This window comes from Cygnus atratus, chromosome 1 (assembly GCF_013377495.2).
Source record: "Cygnus atratus isolate AKBS03 ecotype Queensland, Australia chromosome 1, CAtr_DNAZoo_HiC_assembly, whole genome shotgun sequence".
In the NCBI taxonomy this organism is placed as follows: domain Eukaryota; kingdom Metazoa; phylum Chordata; class Aves; order Anseriformes; family Anatidae; genus Cygnus; species Cygnus atratus.
The window spans coordinates 186,245,464-186,268,365 of record NC_066362.1 but is presented as its reverse complement, the minus strand read 5'-3'; the positions used below and the strand labels follow the sequence as shown (position 1 = coordinate 186,268,365).

General features: G+C 50.2%; 1 protein-coding gene across 7 annotated transcripts in view; it reads left to right on the top strand.

The window, feature by feature from the left end:
* The window catches only part of LOC118245912 (uncharacterized), a 54,968-nt gene extending 42,795 nt beyond the window's left edge, over nucleotides 1-12,173 (top strand). For 5 of the 7 annotated variants that reach the window (XR_004778024.2, XR_004778023.2, XR_004778020.2 and 2 more), the window contains 5 exons: nucleotides 5,422-5,538; nucleotides 7,142-7,744; nucleotides 9,542-9,642; nucleotides 11,036-11,190; nucleotides 11,738-12,109. The gene's annotated coding sequence lies outside the window, so the exon portion shown is untranslated. Of the gene's footprint in view, nucleotides 1-4,363; nucleotides 4,453-5,421; nucleotides 5,539-7,141; nucleotides 7,745-9,541; nucleotides 9,643-11,035; nucleotides 11,191-11,737 lie in introns of those variants that run through there. The other 2 variants (XR_007707747.1, XR_004778022.2) reach the window with 2 other exon arrangements.
* Nucleotides 12,174-22,902: the final 10,729 nt, after the last annotated feature.

Genomic DNA, 22,902 nt, shown 5'->3' with positions numbered 1-22,902 from the left:
ACCTCTGACGGTTCCAAGCTTGTTCAGGCTCCCACTCAGCACAGGACCGCTGCACTAGGTCAGGTCAGCCTTGGCCTTGTCTAACCAGGTCTTGGGAGCCACCAAGGATGGAGAGTCCCCCCCTCTGGGAGATGTTTTTCCTAATGTCCAACCCTCCAAGCTCCATCCTGGTTTTGTTGCCCTTCATATCACCATCTGCCACTCACATGTGGTGTCAGTCTGTGTCACTCGTGTGGCTCCATGAGGCAGGTGTGATTTACGAGAGGCTATCACCCATTCGTCTCCCTATCTTTGGATTAAACCCAACCTTCAGCCTCTGGTACTGGCTTGTGAGGCCTATGCTTCAACCACCTTGATACCCCTCTTCCTCACTCTGAGGGGCCCAGAGGAACCCAGTGTGTCACCCGTGGCCTCCCTGGCACGAAGCTGAGGGGAATTAATAGCTTCCCTCACCCTCCTGGTGTGGCCCACCAGGCTCTTTGGCCTAGTTGCGATCCAGCACACCCTGGGCTCAAACAAGGTGTGACCTGCAGTTTGTAGCAACATGAACAGGAGCAGAGGTTTTGTTCACTGCACTTGAGATAGTACAGTGAGCAAGCAGTTTCAAAATCCAATTTCATAGACAGAGAGATTACATTAATCTCCCTTAATAGCTAAACAATTCAGTTTTCAAGATAGGACAAAGCATGGGATATTCTTGACAAAACTGGCGCTTCAAAGCTGCCTACATCAGATTTAAACTCCTAACTCCTAAGCTCCAAATGATGGAACCGATTGTATCTTTTCAGAGTAGCACCAAAAACTTGTGTTTAATCTCCCCTTTTTAAAACACGCTGTAGCTGCCTGGGCTTGCCTGTTGGGAAGCAAATGTAGATTGACTTTGCCTTCAAATACCATATGAGGAAACTCACTCAGCCCTCACCAAGTGATCTCTGGGGCCTGTGGAATGATAAAAGCTCAAGTTATCAAAGTATCTGTAAACTGCCTTCTGATTTCTAGCTCGAGCACCTCCCTGAATCTGGACCCTTTGATTTAAGGTGGCTGCTTTCCTTCACCGTGTCTCAACAGGCAGAAAAGGGCATAGCATTAATTCCTGTTGGCTCAGTTGCATTAGCTCAACGCGGTGGAAAAGCCCTCCTCAGCTCCAAAAACGCAGGACTGAATGCGGATCTTCATTACAAACTTCTGTCCGTGTAGTAACTACCTTACAATCTCCAGGGACGTTCCCATACCACCAGAAATATCGGTGTCAAAGTGCTTTTGTTGCTGGCGCTATTCAGATTGGAGAACAAACATCAGCTGTCCTGGAGAAGACGTTGTTTTTTGGGACAGACTGCATGTTTGCAGAGAATTTGCAGGTTTTGTGGTCGAGGCATATCCATTTCAGGCTGTTTTCCAGTGTTTGTGCTGTGATTTAGGGCTCTGGCAAATGAGCTCTAGCAAATCATAGCGAGGTGACTGAAGAGGCAACCGGGCCAGCTGTTTATGACTGTTCCGCTGGCAAGGATTTCTGTCCCTGCAGCAGACTTGGCAGAAGGCAACATATGTCCAGGGCAGAGCTGCTCCAAATTGTGTTTTAGCTGAAATCTCCAAGGAGGTGAGATTAGACCATCCAGAAGTCTGTGAACTGGAGATACTGAGATGTTGTCCCTAATGCTCTATGCCCATCAAGGCCAGCACCACTGCCATGCCATCTGTCCTCACAGCTTCTGTCCCGTGTTTCTGTCCCCTCCATGCACCAGAACTGGCAGTCGGCTGACCGTTTCGGGAGGTGATGCGGGGATTTCAGCCAGCCAAATGAACTCCTCACTCACCTAGCAGGAGAGTGTGGGGCTAAAACACCACCAGCTCCTAGCAGCTGAAACAATCGCGATGCCTCTCTACTGGGCAATGCTACAAGTGTCCTGGTAGAATGGCATCGAGCAACAGCAGGTGATAACATGTTCATCTGCAACCAAATGCTAATCAGAGGCCAGAGGCTTCCCCTCATGCTCCTGTACAGCCAACTAGGACCTCTGATGTCGGGGAAATCACCCCTTACCTCTTAGCTGCAATTGCAGCAGGTGGTCTGGCCATCACAGAATCACAGAATCATTAGGGTTGGACAAGACCTCCAAGATCATCTGGTCCAACCATCCCCCTACCACCAATGTCACCCACGAAACCATGTCCCTAAGCACCACGTCCAACCTTTCCTTGAACACCCCCAGGGACGGTGACTCCACCACCTCCCTGGACAACCCATCCCAGTGCCTGACTGCTCTTTCTGAGAAGAAATGTCTCCTCATTTCCAACCTGAACCTCCCCTGGCGCAACTTGAGGCCATTCCCTCTAGTCCTATCACTAGTTACCTGTGAGAAGAGGCCGACCCCCAGCTCCCCACACCTTCCTTTCAGGCAGCTGCAGAGAGCAATGAGGTCTCCCCTGAGCCTCCTCTTCTCCAGACTAAACAACCTCAGTGCCCTCAGCCGCTCCCCATAGGACTTGTGCTTCAGGCCCTTCACCAGCTCCATAGCCCTTCTCTGGACATCAACAACCATTAGAGGTCCCCTCCGTCCTCGGGTGACCCAGAGGGCAGCTGGCCAGAGCCTGCCCTTGCACCCCGGGGCAGCAGCAGACAGGAGCCGCTGCAGCAGCGAGTCAGGACCAGCCCTGATCTGAGCGTTATTCCCAGGCTGAAACACACGAGAGTTTTTCTCTCCAGATCCCATGACTAACATGGAAATAAACTGGGAAAAGGACTGGGCCTTAAATATACAACGAGCTCTTCCCCACCCATTACCACCTAACCGATAAGCTATTCCAGGCTATCTTGTTTATGTTTAAGAGCGTTTAATACCTCTTAGCATTCGTGTTTGCCTTGAAGCTACAGGCAGCTATGTGCTGTAGTGTGCTAAATATTTGTGCAGTAAGTACAAACAGATGTTTGAAGATCTGCTTTGAAGCAAATCTTTGCCCTCTAGATTCTCTCCCAAGACTCTTCAGGAACAGTACACATCGATATATTCAGAGCAAAGCCTTGAAGGGCAGGGAGAGAGGAAATACACAGGAATAGCCAGTAGTGGAGGAGGAACACATACTCACATCTCTACACATAAATCCTCCACAGCAACAGTTTGGACATCAGAGCTTTCATAAACAATTCATTTGCAGGGCCTCATTCCTATAAAGCAATCTCTGCTGTGTGCAGGGCTTCCAGGCTTGTTTTGACTCACTAGCCAGATCCTTGTCACCCTCAAGAGCTATTGCCTGCAACCTAAATAATCTCACTGAAGTCAAAAATCCCAGAGCGACCAGAGAGAGTAAAACCTGGCCGCTTTGCCCCGACGGCTCTTGCTCGCATGTATTGCTTCTGTGGGCTGCTCAAAGGGAGGGAAAGCCTTCCCCAGGCAGACACGAGTGGCATTAAATAATTTGATTCTCAGTCCCTCTGCAAGATACCCCAAGCGAAGCAGTGGGGAAGGTTGAACAGCCTCTGCCTCGGGCAGCTCCCAGCTCCTGTCAGGATGCAACAGAGAAGCTGAGAGGGGAAAGGTAACGCGGCAGCGGTGAAACCAGCCAGGATTGTGCGGTGGTTGCTGCGTGGGAGGTTGTGCTGAGGACTCTCAAATGACTTTAACCACTGTTTTATGGCTTTGCTTTTGTTTCTCCTTTTCTCACGTTTTCAGGGAGAAGAGGGTGTGTCTGGAGGTTCAGGTGTTAGCCTGGGATTTAGATGAGCTACGGCCAGGTTTCTGCTTTGCTAGCGACTCCCTTGGGCAAGCTGCTCAAATTGCCTCAGCCTTTTGCCCCTTATTCTTGAAGTAAGAATAACACTTCCATACCCCCAGGGCACAGGAGATTAATACTTCAAAGACTGGGAGGCATTCAGATATGGCACTGGAGAGAGCCATACGAGGTCCCGAGTAGGTTCGCTCTGCACTGTCTTTTGACTGTATGCTTTGGACAGCAGAGCGGATCCTTCAGTAGCTGACTTTCAGATGCAAAGAAATGTTTGACTGGAGCTGTATAGAGCCAATGATTTGCTGTAAGGCTCGCTAATTTGCTCTGTGGAGTGCTTTGACTTCACTCTTCTTTGTTTCACCTGTTCTTGTATTTCTTGGTTAAAACGTGAAAATGATTTGTAACTATACCATTCATTTTCTTTTCCTAGTAACCACTCTTTTTTGTCTTGCCTAATTCTACTTCATCTGAAACTGCTCTTCCTACACTTCCCTTCCCTTCCTCCTCCTCTTCTTCTTCCTCCTCCTCCTCCTTCTCCTCCTCCTGCTGCTCTCCCAAGGGCTCAGGCAGGAGCCACCCATCTCTCAGCTCCCCGCTAGGGCCGAGCAGGCAGCGAGTGGTGCTGCCAGCATCTAGAGACCCTTTGCTCACAGAGCGCTGGGTATATTGCAACAGAGGAGAATGCTTCCCAGCTCCTGCGTCCCCGCTGCATGTCAGGGTGAGGCCAAGGTGAGTGGTTCTTCCTCTCGTCCCATGCTAGCCATGTGTAGGAAAGACAGGTGAGTGCTTGGAGAGGAGCTGTGCTGCCTGATGGTGAGGAGCTGGCCTGGCTCATCCATGGACAGGCTTGCTGGAGTGATAATCGGGGAGAGAAAAGGGGGAAAAATAGGAGTGTGGCATCACGGGGATGCGAGCCTGTAAAGGTGCTGTCTCTCCCCTCTCCTTACCTTTGCTCTGTTCTTTTTTCTAGTTGCCTACTTGCAAAAAAAGGAGAGCTAGCGGCTAAGCTATTACTCAGGAGGCTGTCTTGGTTTGCAGAGAGAGTGTTCTTTGGTTTATATCCCTGAAACAGAGTCCATGGGGTGGGAGGCAGCAAAGTGCAAAGGCAGGAACAGGAGCAGAGCACCAGAGCTGGCGAGGAGCCCATCCTCATCTGCAGCATGATGCTGTCAGACTGACTCAGCTGTAACGTGAAGCTGCATCTTCCAGCCGCCTGGGCCGGTCATTTTGTCATCTGGTGCCCCTGTATAAGAGAGCAGTGTTTTCTTCCATTGTAAGGATGAAGCCTAGGACAGCAAAAGAGTCCTTTAAGGGCTGTAGCAATGACCACAAGCACTGGGCCAGGAGTCTTGCAGCTGCTTGCTGTACCTGCCTTTGCTCAGCACCGCCTGCAGTGGCCTGCGTGGGAGAAAGATGCCCTTTTGGGGGACAACTCTGTGACTTCGTTCTCAGTTGACCTCCTTGAGGTAGCAATGAAATCCATCGTGCTTTGTTTTCCCTTGTCTTCTGGCATCTGCAGCCCCAGTGGTCTTGGGATCAAGGATGAGTTTTTTCATTTCAAAAAGGGACGGGTGTGCTCAGCTCTTTATTAGTGGGTTGGGGAAAGAAAACCATGTGCCTGTTTTCATGGATTTGCAGCTGAAGCCTTATCAAGGACAGGAAAGCAAACACCTCTCTATTTCTTTTTCTCTCGTACAGGTTCCCTCCACAAACAGTAAGTGTTTTGCTGGTGTAAAACAGAGAGGAGGAAGGCTCTGTGGTGGTGATCTGATTCTGTGAATCTGCTTCAGACAGCTGTGAACAACCGAGTAAAAGGTAGGGGAAAAGAGCAACAGCCCCAAACCTCTGAATAAAGGAAAAGAGGGAAGGAACTAAGCAAAATGAATCCTCACATCCAATCTCCTGTTTCACCAGGAGAATGGAAACCTTTCTGAGGGAGCTGATACCTACTGCCAGCGTTAGCCGTTTTGCGCTTTGTTTTGGAAAGAAAAGCCAAGCTGCTCAATCTTAAGTTGAAACAAATAAATAGTACTGTTTTATTTCCCTTGATTTCCTGCTCGGTGCCAGTTTTTCTGGGCCAAGAAAAGTCTTCTCTTTTGTGAGAAGCTCTGCGAGTGGCTGTGTCTGGGGAGGCAGCTTCCTCCCCTGCCCACCTCCGCACTGACTAGCAAAGCGAAGCAAAGATCCCACAGCCAGCGAGCCCAAATCCCAACAGGTTGTCCCTCCAGCTCTGCCTTCAGAGGGCCAAATACTCTCTGGCATGTGCTGTGCTAATGCCTCAAGGCTTGGCCACGAGGCCAGCAAGTGTGGCTCATTTCAATGCCATAATTGCTAGCCCGGTACGCATGGTATTTTTTTGTGATGCTCCAGCTTCCTCCGAGGCCAGTGCCAGCAATTTGGTCCTGTTTGATAAACCATCATTCAGCCGTGGCATGGAGCTGTGGTCCTAATGGCCTGTGTTAATTAAAAATCTAATGGCTCCTTCTCGGGAGAAAGTTCGTTAGTTCCAGTGTTTTCCTAAGGTAATTATATCAAGCCAGCCTATCGCCCTCCCCTGCAGTTTCACTTATTGCTCGCTTTCTCTAAGCTCCTGCACGCCACATGCAAACTGCATTGGTGTGTCGTGTTCCACCCCATCACCTCAAACCGGGTTGCACATTTGCTTCAGAGCATGGGAAAGGTCTGTAGGAGAGAGATGCCCCGTCTTTACTGGGATGGTGTGCACCGTTTGCAGCTCCAATTGTGCTGCCCCGCAGCGCCAAATTGCGATTGAGAAACTCTTTGACGCTTCATCTCCCCTGCGTTCCGAAATAGCAAGAGATAAACAGGAAAAAGGGGAGACACGTTCTGCTTTATATTGTTCGGCTCTCCAGTCAGCTCCGTCTCTGATATTAATAACTTCCTGTTTTGTTTTAAGTCTTCTGACAAGTGAGGAGCCTTCATTTCAGCCTGAGGTTAGGCAACTGAATGACTAGCGTGCTTCCAGGCTCTGGGGTACAAATTCCAGTTTTCTGCTTACCTCTAGGCCAAAATTTTAGAGCTGGAAGTCAAACCGATGAAAATTGGGTGCTTAAATCAGCAATTAGTTGCCAAAGCACTAATGACCTGACTTTCACAATGGTTGAACACCTGCAGACCCTGTAGTAGAAGTCATGGGACTCAAGAGAGCAGGATCTGCAGAAATCAGACTGATTTTGTGTAGGAGCTCAAACAAGGATCCAAATTTAAAACTCCGGAGTTCTGCTCATATCGAAGGATGTGCTCAGAAACAAGAAACAGAAAAGAGGATCTGGAAAAAATGTGGAGAAAGGTGCATTTGTGTAATATCACTTTTGTAAGATGCTTGTGAAATATTCTGCACGTTGCATTGCGTCATTTTTCACATACACTTAAATTAGTAAGACTCTTTCTTTTCCAGGTCTCCAATAACTTCCCCTGTGAACTGAACCATTTCCTCTGGATAGTATGCTGGAGAAGTACAGTCCCTCTGCATGCTTACTTCATGTGTACTGCCCATGGCTACTGCTCTGCCTAACTGGGAACCGTCTCCCGATCGTGGTGTGTAACAGTTCAGCTTGGACTTACCGATTCTACGAGAGTTAAAAATTAAACCAGCTAATCAAGATCTGAAGCAGCACTGGATTTAAGAGACTAGCAAGTGGTCCAGCCTTGAGTTGATTCATTATAAATATCTCTAGAAGAGCTTGTCAAAAGGAAACATGAAGCAGCTGGAAAGAGACATCCTTATAGTGAATGCCAAAGTCATTTGCATCCAGTGGACCGGGAGACTCAAGGCTTTGGACAGACGATGTGGGTGAAAGAAATAAAAATCTGAATACAGAGGAGAAAGCACCAGTTCCCACTGAGTGATTGCAGAGGAAACAATCTTACCACTATAGGGACCTAATTAGAGACTCAGTCTCACAACAGCCTAATAACTCCTCCAGGACAGTGAGAAACCCAAACTAGCTACAACGGTCTGTTCAGGCCTGCAGCGTTTGGAAGCTCTTCCGCATCAGAGGTATGCTGAAATGCCAGGTTTATGTAGCAGAGGTAATTTCCAGCGTTCTTGAATCCCATACTGTGTTCAGTGCCCTCTTAGGATAAGGGGACCAAACTTATCGCCTGCATACATGGTCTGATCTACAGAGTGCAGCCCTGGGCTCCCACTGCCTCGGACCGCAGCCTCCTGAAGGAATTGCTTCCAGTACATGTATTCCCCTGCAAATATAATAATTAATTATCAACATTAACAAGCAAGATTTTCACATTTCTGTGCCTGATGTACAAATGTCTCAGGTAGTCTCTGAAGCGTCTTCTGCAGATGGGGTGTGGATCCTCAGCCCTCACTCAAGACATCAGGTTTTTATAAGCAGCAGTGAGGCTTTGCTGGATTTTAATTTAATTAATTAATTTAGCTGGCGTCACCATCAAAGGCCCTTTTTATGCGCCCCCATCCCTGCGGAGTGGCTCTGTACAGGTGCTGCTTCAGGGGAACTCAGGGATCTCTCCATGCTGCTGCAGGCGGCCCCGTCTGATCTCCGTGCCCCTAGGGGAGCTGGAAGGAGCAGGGCTGTCCAGGGGCATCGCGTATGGGGCAGTGGTTTCGGGTCTCCTCCAGAGCCAGGAGATGGTGCAACCTGCCCACAGAGCTCTCAGCACTGCTGACATTGGACAAGGACATTTCCATAACCAGGATAAATAAACAGATGCCTTTTCTTGCTCTAGGGAGATTATTTCTTCTGTGCCACTAGCCCGAGACTGTTTGCTTGGCTTAGCCCGTATTTTTACCATATGCAACAAGCCTTAACCACTTCATTTGAGGCTGTTATTCATTTGCAGCCAATATGAAACATTTCTGGTGTTTCTTTTTCTTTTTTTCTGGCTCTTGCACATTGCTAATCTCTCCCCTTCTCTACATACGCTCTCTTCTCTAACATTTCAGGTCTCCTCTCCTGTAATATTTTAAATCCTTTATTGCCTGATGCTGCAGATGGAGTATTAGTTACCTTCCATCACCAGTCTGGCCACGAGGACTTCCTTTGCTTGACAGGTTGATTACTTTGTCAAGGTGAATGTTAAGTCGAGCCTGTCTGGAGTACCTCCGTGTGTTTGCTGCCAGGCTCCAGTTGCAAGCTGGTTTCTTACCAGACACGCTGCTTCACCAGACACAGAATAAAATTAGGAGTAAAACTGGGATTTTGAGAGGCTTTTCTCCCCAGCTCCTTCCAAGGCTGACGTTGCTCCAGTTTATACCAATGGGGTTTGGATGGCTCTCTAAATGCAATAAGCTAATATATGGAAAGCAAACCCAACTGATGAAATCCCATTGATGAAAGAGATTCCCAATCCCAGCAAAAGCTCAGCAAAGCCCGCAGGTAGCAATTAGGAGTTAATAAAAATTGTACCAATTAAAACTAGGAAAGCTAATCAAGGTGGGAAAGAAACTGTCTCTCCGTTGCATAGGGCTTGGTGTCCTGGATAGCTCCCCTTACCAAATGCGGCGCACAGGGCTGGACCCAGTTATCTCCCTGCTCGCCAAATGGGCTACACACCGCACCAAACCTTGCCTCTGTGTGCCAGGCACATGCTGCCCGATTCTCCACAGACCCTCATTCTGTTCTCGTGTTCTGCTTGACCCCTAAACACCACAAATCAGTGGGAGTTTGTCCTTCATAGGTGGTTTTCCCTCATCTTTAGTAGAGAACCCCTAGAAGAGGGTAGCTGTAGCATTACCAGTGCTTTCAGGTGGCCCAGTGGATGTCATCAGGAAAAAACAGCAAAAAAAAACAAGTAAATTACATGCATTTCATTGCAGTTCCTGAGGGAGAGCAGGTTTGTGAGCTGCAAGCCAGGTCAAGAGGATTGGATCTTCCACGGAGGAATTGTTGACATTGGCCCAAAAATGTCATTGGTAAGGTAAGGAAAAGCATCCAAATCTCTCTTAATTGTTCTTAGTTGATACTTTATAGGAAGTGGCATCCAGAACACTTAAGAAATTGGGAAATAACAGTAAATAGCACAAAGAAAATGGAGGGTGAGGGTAAGGAAACTGAGTCACGAGGCTGAGTGCTCCAGGAAAGTAAGTCCCAATAACTGCCGGAGCCACACATCACCTGCGACCAGAGTGCAAACAACTCCTTGCTGCTACTGCTGAGATAGTGTCGCAACTTCTTGGGCAAGATACAAAAATAAAAGAGAAGGTTGGCCGGCGTTATTGTCTGGTGGTAGGGGAGCGTTTATTTCTCTAACCACATGTGGCTGTGCCTGACCATTTTGGACATCTGAGCAGGCCGTTCCGAGGAAAGCTGCATAGGCTTGGTTTTCGAAGGGACCCGTTTCCAGTATGTGCAAACTTCATTTCTCCTAGATAGGAGAAATCCTTGTTTATACTTTTAGGAATTCATTTCTGGCATATTGTAGCAGAAATTGTAAACAAGGTCATGGTGAACTGGTAAGATGAACCTAGGGAGCACAGCATCTACAGCCAAACCAGCACCGCAGCCAGCACAGCCCCGGGTGCAGAGCGAGTGCCAAGGGCAGGTGTCGGGCTGCCGTTCTCCCTCGCAGACGTGGTCCTGGGGTTGTTCTCCTCAGTGGGTCCCATATTGAGACCTTAGTGAAGAGGAGAGATGGAGCTGTTCTTGTGTCCCACCATACCTGACAAGGCAGGGGTGCGTTGCGTTCCCTATACATTGAGCTAGCTCAGACCAGCCTTGTACAATCATGGAATCATTAAGGTTGGAAAAGACCTCCAAGATCATCTGGTCCAACCATCCCCCTACCACCAGTGTCACCCACTAAGATGAGAAGAAGAGCAATACACAGCCACTTTTCGTTTTCCCCACTGATGTTAGTGGGAGAGAAGAAAAGCACCTTTTCCTGCCTGGGTCCGTGCATCCCTTCTTCCCCTTGGGTGGAGAGGGATGAGACATCTTCTCTCTCCATCTACGAGGGAAGCACTGAGTGCTGGTGTGAGTGATGGGCGAGAAGCTCTCAGTGCAGACCTCGTTCTCCCCATGGACCACCCTTGCCCTGGGCAGGTGTGCTGAAGTCCCATCACGGGCTTCCCCTTGTCCTGTAGCTCACAGCCCTGCCATTTTCCACCCTTGGAGATGCCAAGCAGGGGAGCAGGCTCCCAAGGGTCCAGAGGAGCAAGGGGTCTCCATCAGGGCATCTCCTACCAGGAGGTGAGGGGAGCATCTCTGCCACGGGGGCTGCAGCACCTGCACAAACCCTCCACAGCGAGCAGCACGGCTGCATTTCCCTGTCACTTGTCACCTGAAAACTGTTTCCTTGTGCTTCCCTCCAGGCCCCCGGCCAGGAGGGCTGGCGCTGGGGACACCTCCTCCTGGTGCTCAGCCAAGGACTGCAGCAGTGTCCTCCCGTGGAGGGCTGTGGCCACTGGGGCTGGGCGTGCAGCATCCATCCCTCCCCCGGGGACCGACTTTTGCTGGGCGATGCAAGGTAACCTCGCCACTGAGAACAGCCGGGACGGCAGCCAACCAAGATTAATGGCATCATTAACGTCCCCAGGTTATTTATAGGTTTAAAAACATCTTGGACCTGCAAACTGAGCAGCGTTACGCTGTGTAACGCAGGGACTCACAGGTCTCCTGCTTCTGTCCCGTTCCTGTCGTTTCACCCTGATTGCTGAGACTGTAAAACCTCATGGCAGGGACAGGCTCTCATTGCAAACCTACACTAAAAACCTTCTCAGCCAGGGGGATGCACACTGATTTTTTTCTTCCATGAATGCTATGTTTGTCCAGTCTCCTTTTTCCACCTAACTCATTCTGTGACCCCTATTTGGGAAAATTCTCTTTTTGAAGAATTCCTGAGGCCCAGGCTGGGCAGTCATCACTGGAATTAGAGATTTTCTGCCTCCGTTTCTAAGCTGCAAGCTCTGTGGGAGGAGGATTGAAAGTCTCGTAGCTGCGGAGAGCACCTAGATTGTGTGGGGCCCCAGTGAAACACGCAGATGTAATTAATGACCATGGAGGTCTTCCCACAGGTGCCGAGAGCCAGAAGAGCCAGCTCAGCTCCCAGGTCCTCGAGGAAACGCACAGGACTGTCAAGAAAAGAAAAAGCATCCCGAGGATGTTGGCCCCGGAGTGGGAGTTTTCAGCACATGGCCTGCCTCCAGGAGCTCAGGAGAAGGTGGGTGAGAGAGGAGGCTTCTTGTCAGCAGGCAGGAACCCAGGGGATCTGCTGTGCCACTGGCAGAGCCACAGGGGCTCAAGGGGTGGGAGGAGAACATACAAGTGTCAGGAGGGATCCCTGACCTCCAGAAACACCAGTAACCGGTGTATCACCTCGTAAAGATATGTTTTTGGAGGGCAACCACCCTTCACCTTACTGTTTGTGATGTATTCATCTGAGTTATACTCCTGTGTCAGACTCTCCTTGGCCCTCTGTCTTCTGTGGGGTAAAATAAAGAACTGGCAGAGAACTGCTCAAGCCACTGTTGTCTGTTTCTTTGGGAAATTAGACCATGTCAGGGGTGAGTAAAGGAGTCCAAGATACAAGAAGGGGCTGAAGGAGGATTTCTCTGCCATGAGCACAGCAGATGAAGCCACAACCCTGGCATCATCTCACCGCCAGTATCTGGTGGGCTCAAAGCATCTCAGCACCTTACTTTCCCCTTCCCCTCTTTCCCTCTTGGGTTCTGGGCTCCAGGTCCTCTCCATCCCTACCTGGACAGGACCCAGCTCTTTGCTGTGACAGGGAAGTTAGTGCTGGCTCTGCGCCTCAGTTTCCCTGTCTGACCATGACACTCAAGGAGTTTTGCACAGTCCTTTGAAGGACAAAAGCATAATTATTTCAGTCATCAAAAGACCATGACTGGGTGAGTATTTATTTCCTTGTCTGATATCTGTGAGATCCCATATAATATAAAAGGCTTCAAGGAAATGCAGGTCATATGCAGCATCTGAGATAAAAGGGGAAAAAAGGTAATGTTTTAACTGTGCTCCATTTATCCCAGGAAAGAGACACCTCTCACATAGTTGTTTCTCATCTAAATTCCTGAACATCTAACTCATGTTAGCTTAGAGGAGTGAGTCTCATGGTGTAAGAGGCCATCTACATCTCTCTCAGACTGATTATATGCTTTGAAATATGAATATAAAAGGTGCAAGGTGTGTTTTTTTTTAACATCTAAGCCGCAGAGGGACAGCTGTCTCCCAGACTTCAGTGCTAAATGGCTTCTGTGCAATTGCTCACCTCTGATACAGAAAGCAAGAGCTGGGATTTTTTTTTTTCTTTTTTTCCTGTTTCACTAGGCTACACCCTGTTGTAACCATATTTAACCTTTCTTTTTCTAGCTGCCAACACTGGGTGGCACTAGGTAACTCCTTCTGACATTATACAAAATTGACTCTCAAACTTGAATCACACTAACTTGGCTCCACTCTGTCCTGACAGCAAATGGTTTTGTTTGAGAAACTTAGGATCATATGGTATGATGCAGTAGACACATCTGACTCACATGGCACATTTTGTACTTCCTTGGTTTGTTAGACTGCTAAAGCACTCCTGAAACTCTGGCACTGCAGGTTTGGTAAAGACTCAATGTGCTCTTGGGCTTTAAAGCCAAGTTTCTTACTTACTGAGGTACAAATGGCTGGAATACTTTAAAATAACTGTGCTGTATGCTGGGGATTTAAACAAATTTCAGAGTTACAGAATAGTTGATGTTGGAAGGTACCTCTGGAAAGCATCTAATCCAAGACCCCTGCTCAAGCAGGGTCAGCCAGAGCAGGCTGTCCAGAACCGTGTCCAGTCAGGTTTTGAGTACCTCCAGGGATAGAGACACCACAACCTCTCTGGGGAGCATCCTGAGTGTTCAACCACCTTCAGTGTAAAAGAGTATTTCAGTTGGCCTATTGCCTCTTGTCCTGAGCTGGGTACCACTTAGAAGAGTTTGGCCCTGTCTTCTTTACTCTACCCCAACATCAGGTACTTAAACACATTGATGTGGACACTCTGTGATAAGATCCTGAGCCTTCTCTTCGCCAAGGTCAACAGCCCCAGCACTCTCAGCCTCTCCTCCTACATCAACTGCCCCGATCCCTGGATCATCCTCATGGCCCTTCAAGGGGCTCATTCTGGCATGTCAAAGTCTCTCTTGTTCTGGGGAGCTCAGACCTGGACACAGCACCCCATATGTTTCTCTCACCAATGCTGAGCAGACGGGAGGGATCGCTTCCCTTGATCTTCTAGTGATACTATTCTTAATGCAGCATACAAAGCCATTGGCCTTCTTCACCACGAGGGCACGTTGCTGGTTTGTGGTCAACTTGGTGTCCACCAGGAGCCCCAGGTCCTTCTCTAGAAAGCTGCTTGTCAGTCAGCTCCCAGCATGCATGGGTGTGTGGGGTCATTGCTCTCCAGGGGCAGGATTTGGCATTTCCCTCTGTTGAATTTGATGAGATTCCTGGCATAGAATCATAGAACCATTTAGGTTGGAAAAGACCTTCAAGATCAGCTGCTCCAACCAGCCCATTTCTTGAGCCAGTTGAGGTCTTACTGAAAGGCACCACTACCAGCTGGCACATAACTGCTCCTTCCCATTTTGTCTCCTCTGCAAATGTACTGAGGGCACACTCTGTCCCACCATCCAGGTCATTAATGAAGTTAAACAATACTGGATGCAGCATTCACCCCATGGTACTCCACTAGTGCCTGGCCTCCAGCCGGACTTCATGCACCTGGTCACGATCCTTTCGGGCTGGCAGTTCAGCCAATTTTCTGGCCACCTCACTGTCTATATATCTACCCTGTACTTCACCAACTTGTCTATGAGGATGTCATGGAAGGCAATGTCGAAAACCATGCTAAAGTGGAGGCATACGACATTCACTGCTCTTCCTTCATCCACCAGGACATTCATCCCATCATAGATGTCTATCTGGTTGGTTGAGTATACATCACCCTTCACAAAAACATGCTGACTTCTCCCCACCATCTGGGTCCCCTCTCCCCCCAGTCAGCAGCAAGCCCATATTTTCCCTAGTCTCCCTTTTCCTGCTCATATATATGTAGCAGCTCTTCTTGTTGTTTATGTCCCTCACCAGATTCAGCTCCAGCTGGGCTTTGCCTTTCCTAACCCCATAGTCTCTACATTATTTCCGGGGTGACCTGCCCCTGCTTCCACCTCTTTTGTGTTCCTTTTTTGGGTTTGACCTTTTTCAGGAGCTTTTTGTTCGTCCGTGCAGGCCTCCTGCTGCCTTTGCTTGACATCCTGCACATGGGGATGGACTATTCTTGAGCAGGAGGTAAAACTCAAAAATCAAGCAGCCCTCTTCTTTTCAGGGCTGTATCGTAATGGATTCTTCCAAGCGGCGATCCAAAGGGATTGAAGCCTGCCCTCCTGAAGTCCAGGGCTGTGGTCCTGCTCTTTGCCATGTTCCTCAATCACCCGTGTCCAGAGATTATCACTGGTGTACTCCAGAAACCTCCTACATTGCCGGAGCCCTGTTGCATTGCCCATCCAGTAGATATCAGGGTGAGTGAAGTCCCCAGTGAGGACCAGGACCTGCAAACATGAGGCTTTTTCAAGTTGTCTGAAGAGGGCCTCAGCTACTTCCTCTTCCCGACCAGGTGGTGTGTAGCAGCCATCCACAACCCATGTTGGTCTGCCCACTAACCCCGACCCATAAGCTCTCAGGTGACTCCAAGGCAGAGCTCCATGCAGCCCCTCAAACCAAGGGAATCCCCCCCCGTGCCTCCCCACCCTGTCACTCCTGCAGGGCCTGCATCCATCCCGTGCAGCGCCCACAGCAGTGACCTATCCCACCACTTCCTCATGTAATGGTGGGTCACCGTCTCCCTGCCCTACCATCCCTAGTTGGAAGCCCTTCCCACCAGGAAGCCTTCAGAGATCCTGCTGGCCCACTTTTGCCCCATTTGGTGAGGTGGATCCCTCCCTTCCCAGCAGCCCTCAATCCCCCAAGGGGTCCCACGGTCACCAAACCGAATCCTTGTTGTCACCAGCAGCTATGCCACCAGTAGTTCAACTGCAGGACCCATCTGCTCCTCCTGAAGCCCTTCAACAGCGACACTGAGGAGAAAATCTGCTGGGAGCTCATGCCTTGGCCCTTCCCACCAGGGCCATGAGGCCATGCTGGATGTGTTCCAGATTCCCCCCTGGCTGCATCATTGCTGACCTCGTGGAAGAGTTGGACCAGAGCCCCTGGCAAGCAGCAAACCTCCCCAAATGCTGGGTTGGGTCAGCACGTGAGGGCCTCCATCCCAGCAGTAGGGTGCTGCCACTTGCTGCCTTCCCCTGTGCCCTGCCCCGTATCTGCTGGAAGGGTCCCTTTCTTCAGGGTTCTCCTTTCTTCAGGGGTCCCCTCCCTTCAGGACCACGCTGGACCCCTTTTGAGGCTGTGGCATCCCCCCCTGCAGCAACACCCCGTCGCTCTGGCAGCCCCCTACCAGCCCCAAAGGCTTCTTGAAGATCTCGGAGCAGAGCCTGGAAGCAGCCGTGTCTGTTGGCTGCCGCTGCCAGCTGCGTGCTGTGAAAGTCCCGTTAAAATAAATCAGCTTTTAAAAGAACACAACCATAAATGCGTGCCTTCCCCCCCCCCCTGCAGTCGGTGCTTACTCTACAAACGCTGAGGTTGCCGTTTTAAAGACCTGTAATGGCTCCGCTGTGCTTTGTGTGACCCCAGTGACGGATGCTGGTGCGCATGGTGATGGAGGCAGCAAAAAATCGGGGCCAAGAAATGTGTCCTCGGAGGACGTGTGGCTAAGCCACCCATGGAGACCCATTACCGTGTCCTGGAAATAAAAGTGTGTTGGTACCTGTCCCTAAGAAGGTGTTTAAAATATAACAGTAGATGGAATAACCTAACGGGATCATAAAAAGTTCTGTCCTGAGAGCAAGGACATAGAAACATCGATGATATTCAGTAAAAATCTGTAATGTGGTAGTAAAGGTCAGTAACCAAACATCTACGTGGCTGTTCTCAAGGTAGCTGGGGGGGAAGAAGCAGAAGAAACCTTCTCATTAAAACTTCTACAGGACAAACAGAAGGGTTTTGAGCTTTACGTTTGTTTTTTTTTTTTTTTCCGTTAACTGCAATGTTGGCTACTGGCAGCTCTGCTTTGTCAAACACACAAGGACTCTGAAGAGGCAGAAGCCTTTCAGAGAGAGGCCCTGGCTTTGCAGGGATCATGGGGCTTTTGGCCACGTTCAGGCCGAGGATAAACCCCGCTGTCCAAGGGGATAACTTGGGGAAAGGCAGTCACACGGGGTTTTTCCATTGCTGTAGGAACCTTTGCTGCAATTCAGCTCATGTTGATTAACCCTGAACGCTAGATTCTTAAAAAGTGATTAGTGAGATCATACTGGAAACAGAAACAGATGCACCATCTGTTATGCAGTATATGGCTTTTAGAGGGAGGTTTTGCTGAAACATGGTTGTTGCAGAGACTGACGTGAGACTTCACTGCTGCCACCTTCCCGTTACCTCCCTAGAAGCTGAAAACCCCTCTGGACACGCACATTGAACCAGCGGGCTTTGCTTTTAGTGGAGTGGTGGTGCAGCTCTGGCCAGCAACTGGGCTGAGAGCTGAGCTACGTTGGGATTTCAGCCTTTGGGGTATGCCCTGCTATAGGTTTTTGCAGCAGAGATGCTTTCCAAGTGGCTGAAATCCCAGAGCGAAGTCTGGGCTTCGGTCTGGACTTGTGCCCATGCTTCAGAGCATCTCCTCCTCGAGTGAAATGAAAACACCGAGAGGTTAGAGGTGGGTTTTCTCACTCCTCCTGCGGAGCTGTTTCGTGCAGTGCATCCCTGCCCCCGACTGCTCCCAGTCTGCACCGTAGTTGCTCGCTGCGGGTCCTGGGGATTAGCAGAAGCCCTAAGCAGCTCTCAGACAGCAATTGCAATTACAATCCTGCGGCAGTGATCGTCCGCAGCCCTGCTCCGCGTCCCCAGCCAGAGCAGCAGGGGATTCGAAGGCGCGGTGCGAGGCCAAAGAAAGCAGCACACGCCAATGTGCTTCCCTCAATCTAATCTGGCATCCTTCTGGCTTTCATATCTACGAAGAGCAAAGAGCACGTTTGTGCTTTTCATAGCGGTGCTGCCTGATAACTAATATCTGGTCTAATATCTGCTCTGGGCGAAGTGTCGGAGAGCAGCAGCGGCTTCCCTTTGATCCCGAGCTCACCTTTGTCAGCGCAGCTGCACAACCGGGTCAAAAGCTTCCAGGATTCTTGCTTTCTTCTTCCTTTTTCACCGCACAAATCTCATGCCTCCCATCCAAAGAGCCTGGCAGGCCTCCGTTTGCAAACATAACTCCTATTTATTATTTACACAGAACCAGAGAGGGACTGCTGCTTTTTGAGCCCGTGGCAAAATGGCTCGCTGCTTCCAGCGTGCTTCGAAGCCGGGGACATGATTCAGTGGAGATGGAAAGCACGGGACTGCTGTCATTGCAAGGACCATATCTCAATACACACCATGCCTACAAAGCTCAGGTGTGGCTTTGCAGGGGGAAGGACCAAACCCCAGCACATCCCTTGAACAGCAGTGGGACAAGGGAAGCTGAGCACCGTGCTCCAGCATCACCCGTGGGCATCTCCTGAGTACGGGACCGGCTGCATGGCGCTGGTTTTACCCAGCTTAGGCCAGACGCCCTTAAATGCAATCCCTCTCCACCCCCAGGCTCGAACGGTGGGCAAGGAGGGCTCCATTTCACTGCCCCCACGAGCCCAGCTCCCCCACACAGACAACACGGCTCTCCTGGCCTCTCGCTTGTTCCCCCAGGGCTGATTCAAAAAAGATGTTGGCAGAAGATGTTAGGGAGCTCTCCGACAAAACCTCTTATGCTCCGGCACTTCCTTCTCTCCTTCCCCAAGCAGGTCTGGTCTGCACGCACCCGTCCCCACTGCTGCCTCACCGCAGGTCCTCCTGGTTAATTAAGAGCGCTTAATTAGAGAGCTGATCAGCCTTCTGCCCTGTAAAGTGTCACAGAGGGGTGAGGCTGGCAGGGACCCCTGGAGGCACCTGGTCCAACCCTGCCCAAGCAGGGCCACCCAGAGCAGGCTGCCCAGCACCACGTCCAGGTGGCATTTTAACAGAAAAAAATGGAAAGTATGGGGAAAAGAAAGGAGGGATTTGGGGTTTTCCTGCATTTTTTTGATATCTCAGAGCATCCCTGCCTGGCCATGCCGGTGGTGCTACCTGGTTCCCATGGGATTCAGGTCCCCGGGGCTCAGCGATGCTCAGGGTCCCCGCACAGAAACCCCGGTGATGAGAGCTGAGCCCTGTGCCCGAGGACATGGGGGGACCACGGTTTGATGGGACGTTAGATCCTCCTCAGGGACAGAAACCCCTCTGATGGCCAGACCTGCACCAGCCCACCGCCCTAATAATTCGGTAATAACTTGCCCCTGCACCCAAAAACAGTCCCGTTTTTTTTTTTTTTTTTCCCAAGTGTTTAGCAAATGTAACCTCTGTGTTTTATAACTTTCATTCATTGATCAAACTGATGTGTTTCTCCTTTGGACAAATAGTCATTACATCTGAAAGTTTACAGCCCGGCTTTGAAGTTAATGTTCGCTGAGATGAAGGAGAAAGTTCACACTTCTTCTATTGTTTCCATGCCTTTTGGCTCCCGACCAGATAGGACAGCAATGCCTTCAATTTACAAGTGATGACTATTTTTGCAGCCAGAAAAGCCAAAAAAACCTTCCTAAAATAATAACGGCTTGAATCCCGTAGTGCTCAGCAAAATGCTGGGAAAGGAGGGAAGTGGATCCAGGAAATCTACGAACGTTTCAGAACTGCTAATTTCTGTGTTTACTATTTTCGCTTCATCTGTCTCCCACGCAGGCTGCGTCTCCCTTCCTCGCTTTTTGCTGTTCCCTTCGAATAGGTAAAGGAAATGCTGAATTCACAGCATACCCTGTCGGCAGCCCAGCCCGAAGTTTTAATCTGTGATGACTGGGGGGAATTTTGGGGGGAAAACTCCAATTTAGCATCCTTCTATACTGGAAAATCTCTTTGCTTAGGAGGAGCCCACGGGTGCCCAGCACCGTGATGACCTCGCTGGAGCCAACGCCGCATCCTGCCTTGGAAGCAGTGAGCAGCCCCTCTAAAAAGACATTTGTGCTCCATTATTTTTTTGTGCTGCCTGCTTTCCCTCATTTCCAGTGGCTGGCACGGCTGGAAGCTCTTCCTGAGCTGTACCATAGCACGGTGGGTTTATTTCACCACCAAATTCCCTCTGTGCCCAACGCCGAGCAGGTTGGGAGCAGCCCCGAGAGGTGCGGGGCTCTGCATCCCATTAGGTCTCCCCAGAGGAAGCTGGGCGGAATTTTTTTTTTTTTTTTTTATTAAACCAAGCTCGTAGTCGATTCCTGAAGAAGGGCTTTTTGAACTAGGAGCCGAACCTTATGTTTGGTTCCCTGCCAAGCGCGGGATAGCGCGAGGAGGAGCGGAGATGTATTTTTGGGCTGCGTGTCTGCGCGCGGGCTGCTCGCTCGCATTAAAGGAGCTGTTTGTAAAGGATCCTCTGGTGGCGAAACAGATGTGGAGGCCCGGCCCTGTGACAAGATATATTCCCGGGGCTTCGCGTGAATAATCTTTCTCGTCCGGGACCTTCCTCGCGCTGCAATAACTTCTTCTCGCTGTTGTTTAATTTTAACCGGGACTGGCGCGACGCCCCGCTGCCTGGTGATAAACGTGTTTGTTTGCTTATTTCGTGGCAAGCAGAGGGCCGGACGGGGCCTCTGCTTCCTCTCATGCTGCTCGCTCCCCATCGGAGCGCTCGGGGTGGTTTGGGACGCAGGTACCCGGGCGCTAACAGCGCGCGGCGTTATTTTCTGTTCTCCTCTTCTGCTTTGTGAGCTGAATTTTGCTCCGGACCGGCTCTGCTCTTAACAGGGCTGTGTTCAGTGCTCAAGAAAACGCTTTGGGTTGTGCTTATAAAATATATAATACATGGAGTGTACTTCATAGATACCCCCGCGGTTCCATGGATTGAAAATGCGCCGCGCTCAGGGCTGCCGTGGGGAGCGAGGGCTGTGCCTTCGCGAGAAAACTCCGGGGCGCAAGTGCACATTTGTGAGTGAATGCACGGCCTCGTTAATTATGCATGCTCCGAGGTTTTGCTGACTCGTTCTTCACCGAGTCCTGGCTCTATTACGGCACCGATAATAATTTTTCAAAGAAACAAGGCCGGCACATCTCCCGCGACGAGCCTCTGTCTGCAGCAGGGCACGGCATATGGAAGGCATAACAGGAGACGGTAAATTTTTGCTTTGACATTACCGTGTAAGTTAAGCGAAAAGGTGTCAGCCTTGGCTTGGGCTTTCACGAGTGCCACGGGCAGGCTGCGGCTATCTGGGGCTCTTTCAAACAACCCCATCCTCTTCCAAAAGGAGAAACTCACAATCTGGACTCAATTGAACCTTAAAGCCATAAAGTCCCAGGTTCCAATAAATCGCTGTTTTAGAAAAACACATCCAGCGCAGAGCAAAACAGAGACCGTAAAAGAAATTAAAACACGTGTGGGTCACATACGCTGCTGGGTGCCCCTTAACAACGTTGCAAAACCGGTGACTTAAAGAGGAGGTAACGAGGCGAGACTTTGCCGTGAATTTTGGCGTCTCCTTGGGGTGCCCTCCTCAGGGGGCGCCCACCCGTGTCCCCACTGACCCATGGCTCGTGTGTCCCCTCCATCCTGCCCCTTTGTGCTCTTGCCTGGCTCTAGGGAACATCCCGATGGCCCCAGTGTGAGGCCAAGGCCAAAGAGAAGGGCAGCGCCAGAGCCAAGGCTCGTGGCAGCCCTGGGAGCCGGAGGGGGAGGAAAGCAACGGGGTATTTTTGGGGGAGGCTTCGCTTGCCTGCTCCGGTAAAGTTGAAGCTCAAAGCAAAAATGAAAGCAGCTGGGATCACGCCGCTGAGAAACGGGCTTTAACAAGCTCCTTTGCAGGGCTTTAAAGAATTTCTGCCTGTGATGTCATCCTGACATTTCCTGGCTCACTGGCGATTTCCTCGGACCAAGAGCCCAGGATCCCGGGGAATCATCACCGATTGCTCAGCACGGCCCAGGCGATGCGCTAAGCGCCCCACACAGGTACCAGGAGTGGCTGGGCGGCAGAAAGTGCCCCCTCGTTCACCTTCCTTCTTCCCAACCCCACCACGAGAGGCATCCCCACCAACCTGCAGCTCTGGCCATAATGGCGGTGCTGGTGATTTTCATTTTTCTGATTTTTTTAAAATAGTGTTTTGGAAGCAGCTCTGAAAATCTGGCCATTTTCCAGTGGGAGCTGCACCATTTGGAAGCTCAGACTTCATATCAAGGTATAATCTATTTTTTTTTGTATCTATTGTATTATGGCAATTGCATTAACCTCCAGGTGACTTCCTGGAGCTGTAACAACCCAGCCCAAAACCAAGCAAAGCCCTACAGACTCTGGGAGTGCTCCTGAAGGTTCATTGAATTTCTGCTGAAGATATTCTGAACTGGAAAATTAGGGAAGAAAAAAAAAAAAGGCAAGAAAAAAACAATCCACCATCCTTTGCTTTTCAGCGTTTCAGAAGGAGCCCTGTGGATGCCAGGAGCCCCCATACCTGCCTGCCACATATGGGGACAAGGGAACAATGGGGTCAATGAGGATGAATCGGTGGAGGTGATGGAGAAGATGGGAACAATGGGGACAATGAGGATGATGGGGACAGCAGGGATGCAGGGTCCAAGGCCCAAGGGATGAGGACAGCTCACATCAATCTCATGGCACAGTCGCCTCTTTGCAGTTTGGCACACACGAATCCTGCTGCTGTTTACATCAACCCTTGGAGAAGCAACTCGTTAAATCTGGAGGCTCAATTAAAAAATAAAAGCAGGATTTTCATCACTCTTTCCATCATGCAGATCCCCGTGCAGCTGTCCGTGTGCTGTCCCTGCCCACGTCACTCTCTGGTCTCACGCCTTGCAGAGCGCACGGGGCAGCTCCTCTTACCCGAGCCCCCATCTGCTGCAGGGAGTGGGATGCTTGAAACCAGGCTCTGCCTAAATTTTGTTGCCTGTACCCCTGAAGATGTTTGGCTCAGGAGCTCCCCAGTACTTATCACCCCAGAAAAATCGCCCCCTAGAAAAGGGGGTCAGTGGAGAGGGGCCCGGAGGAAGGTGCGTGGGCTGCACCACGGGGAAAAGGCTCCA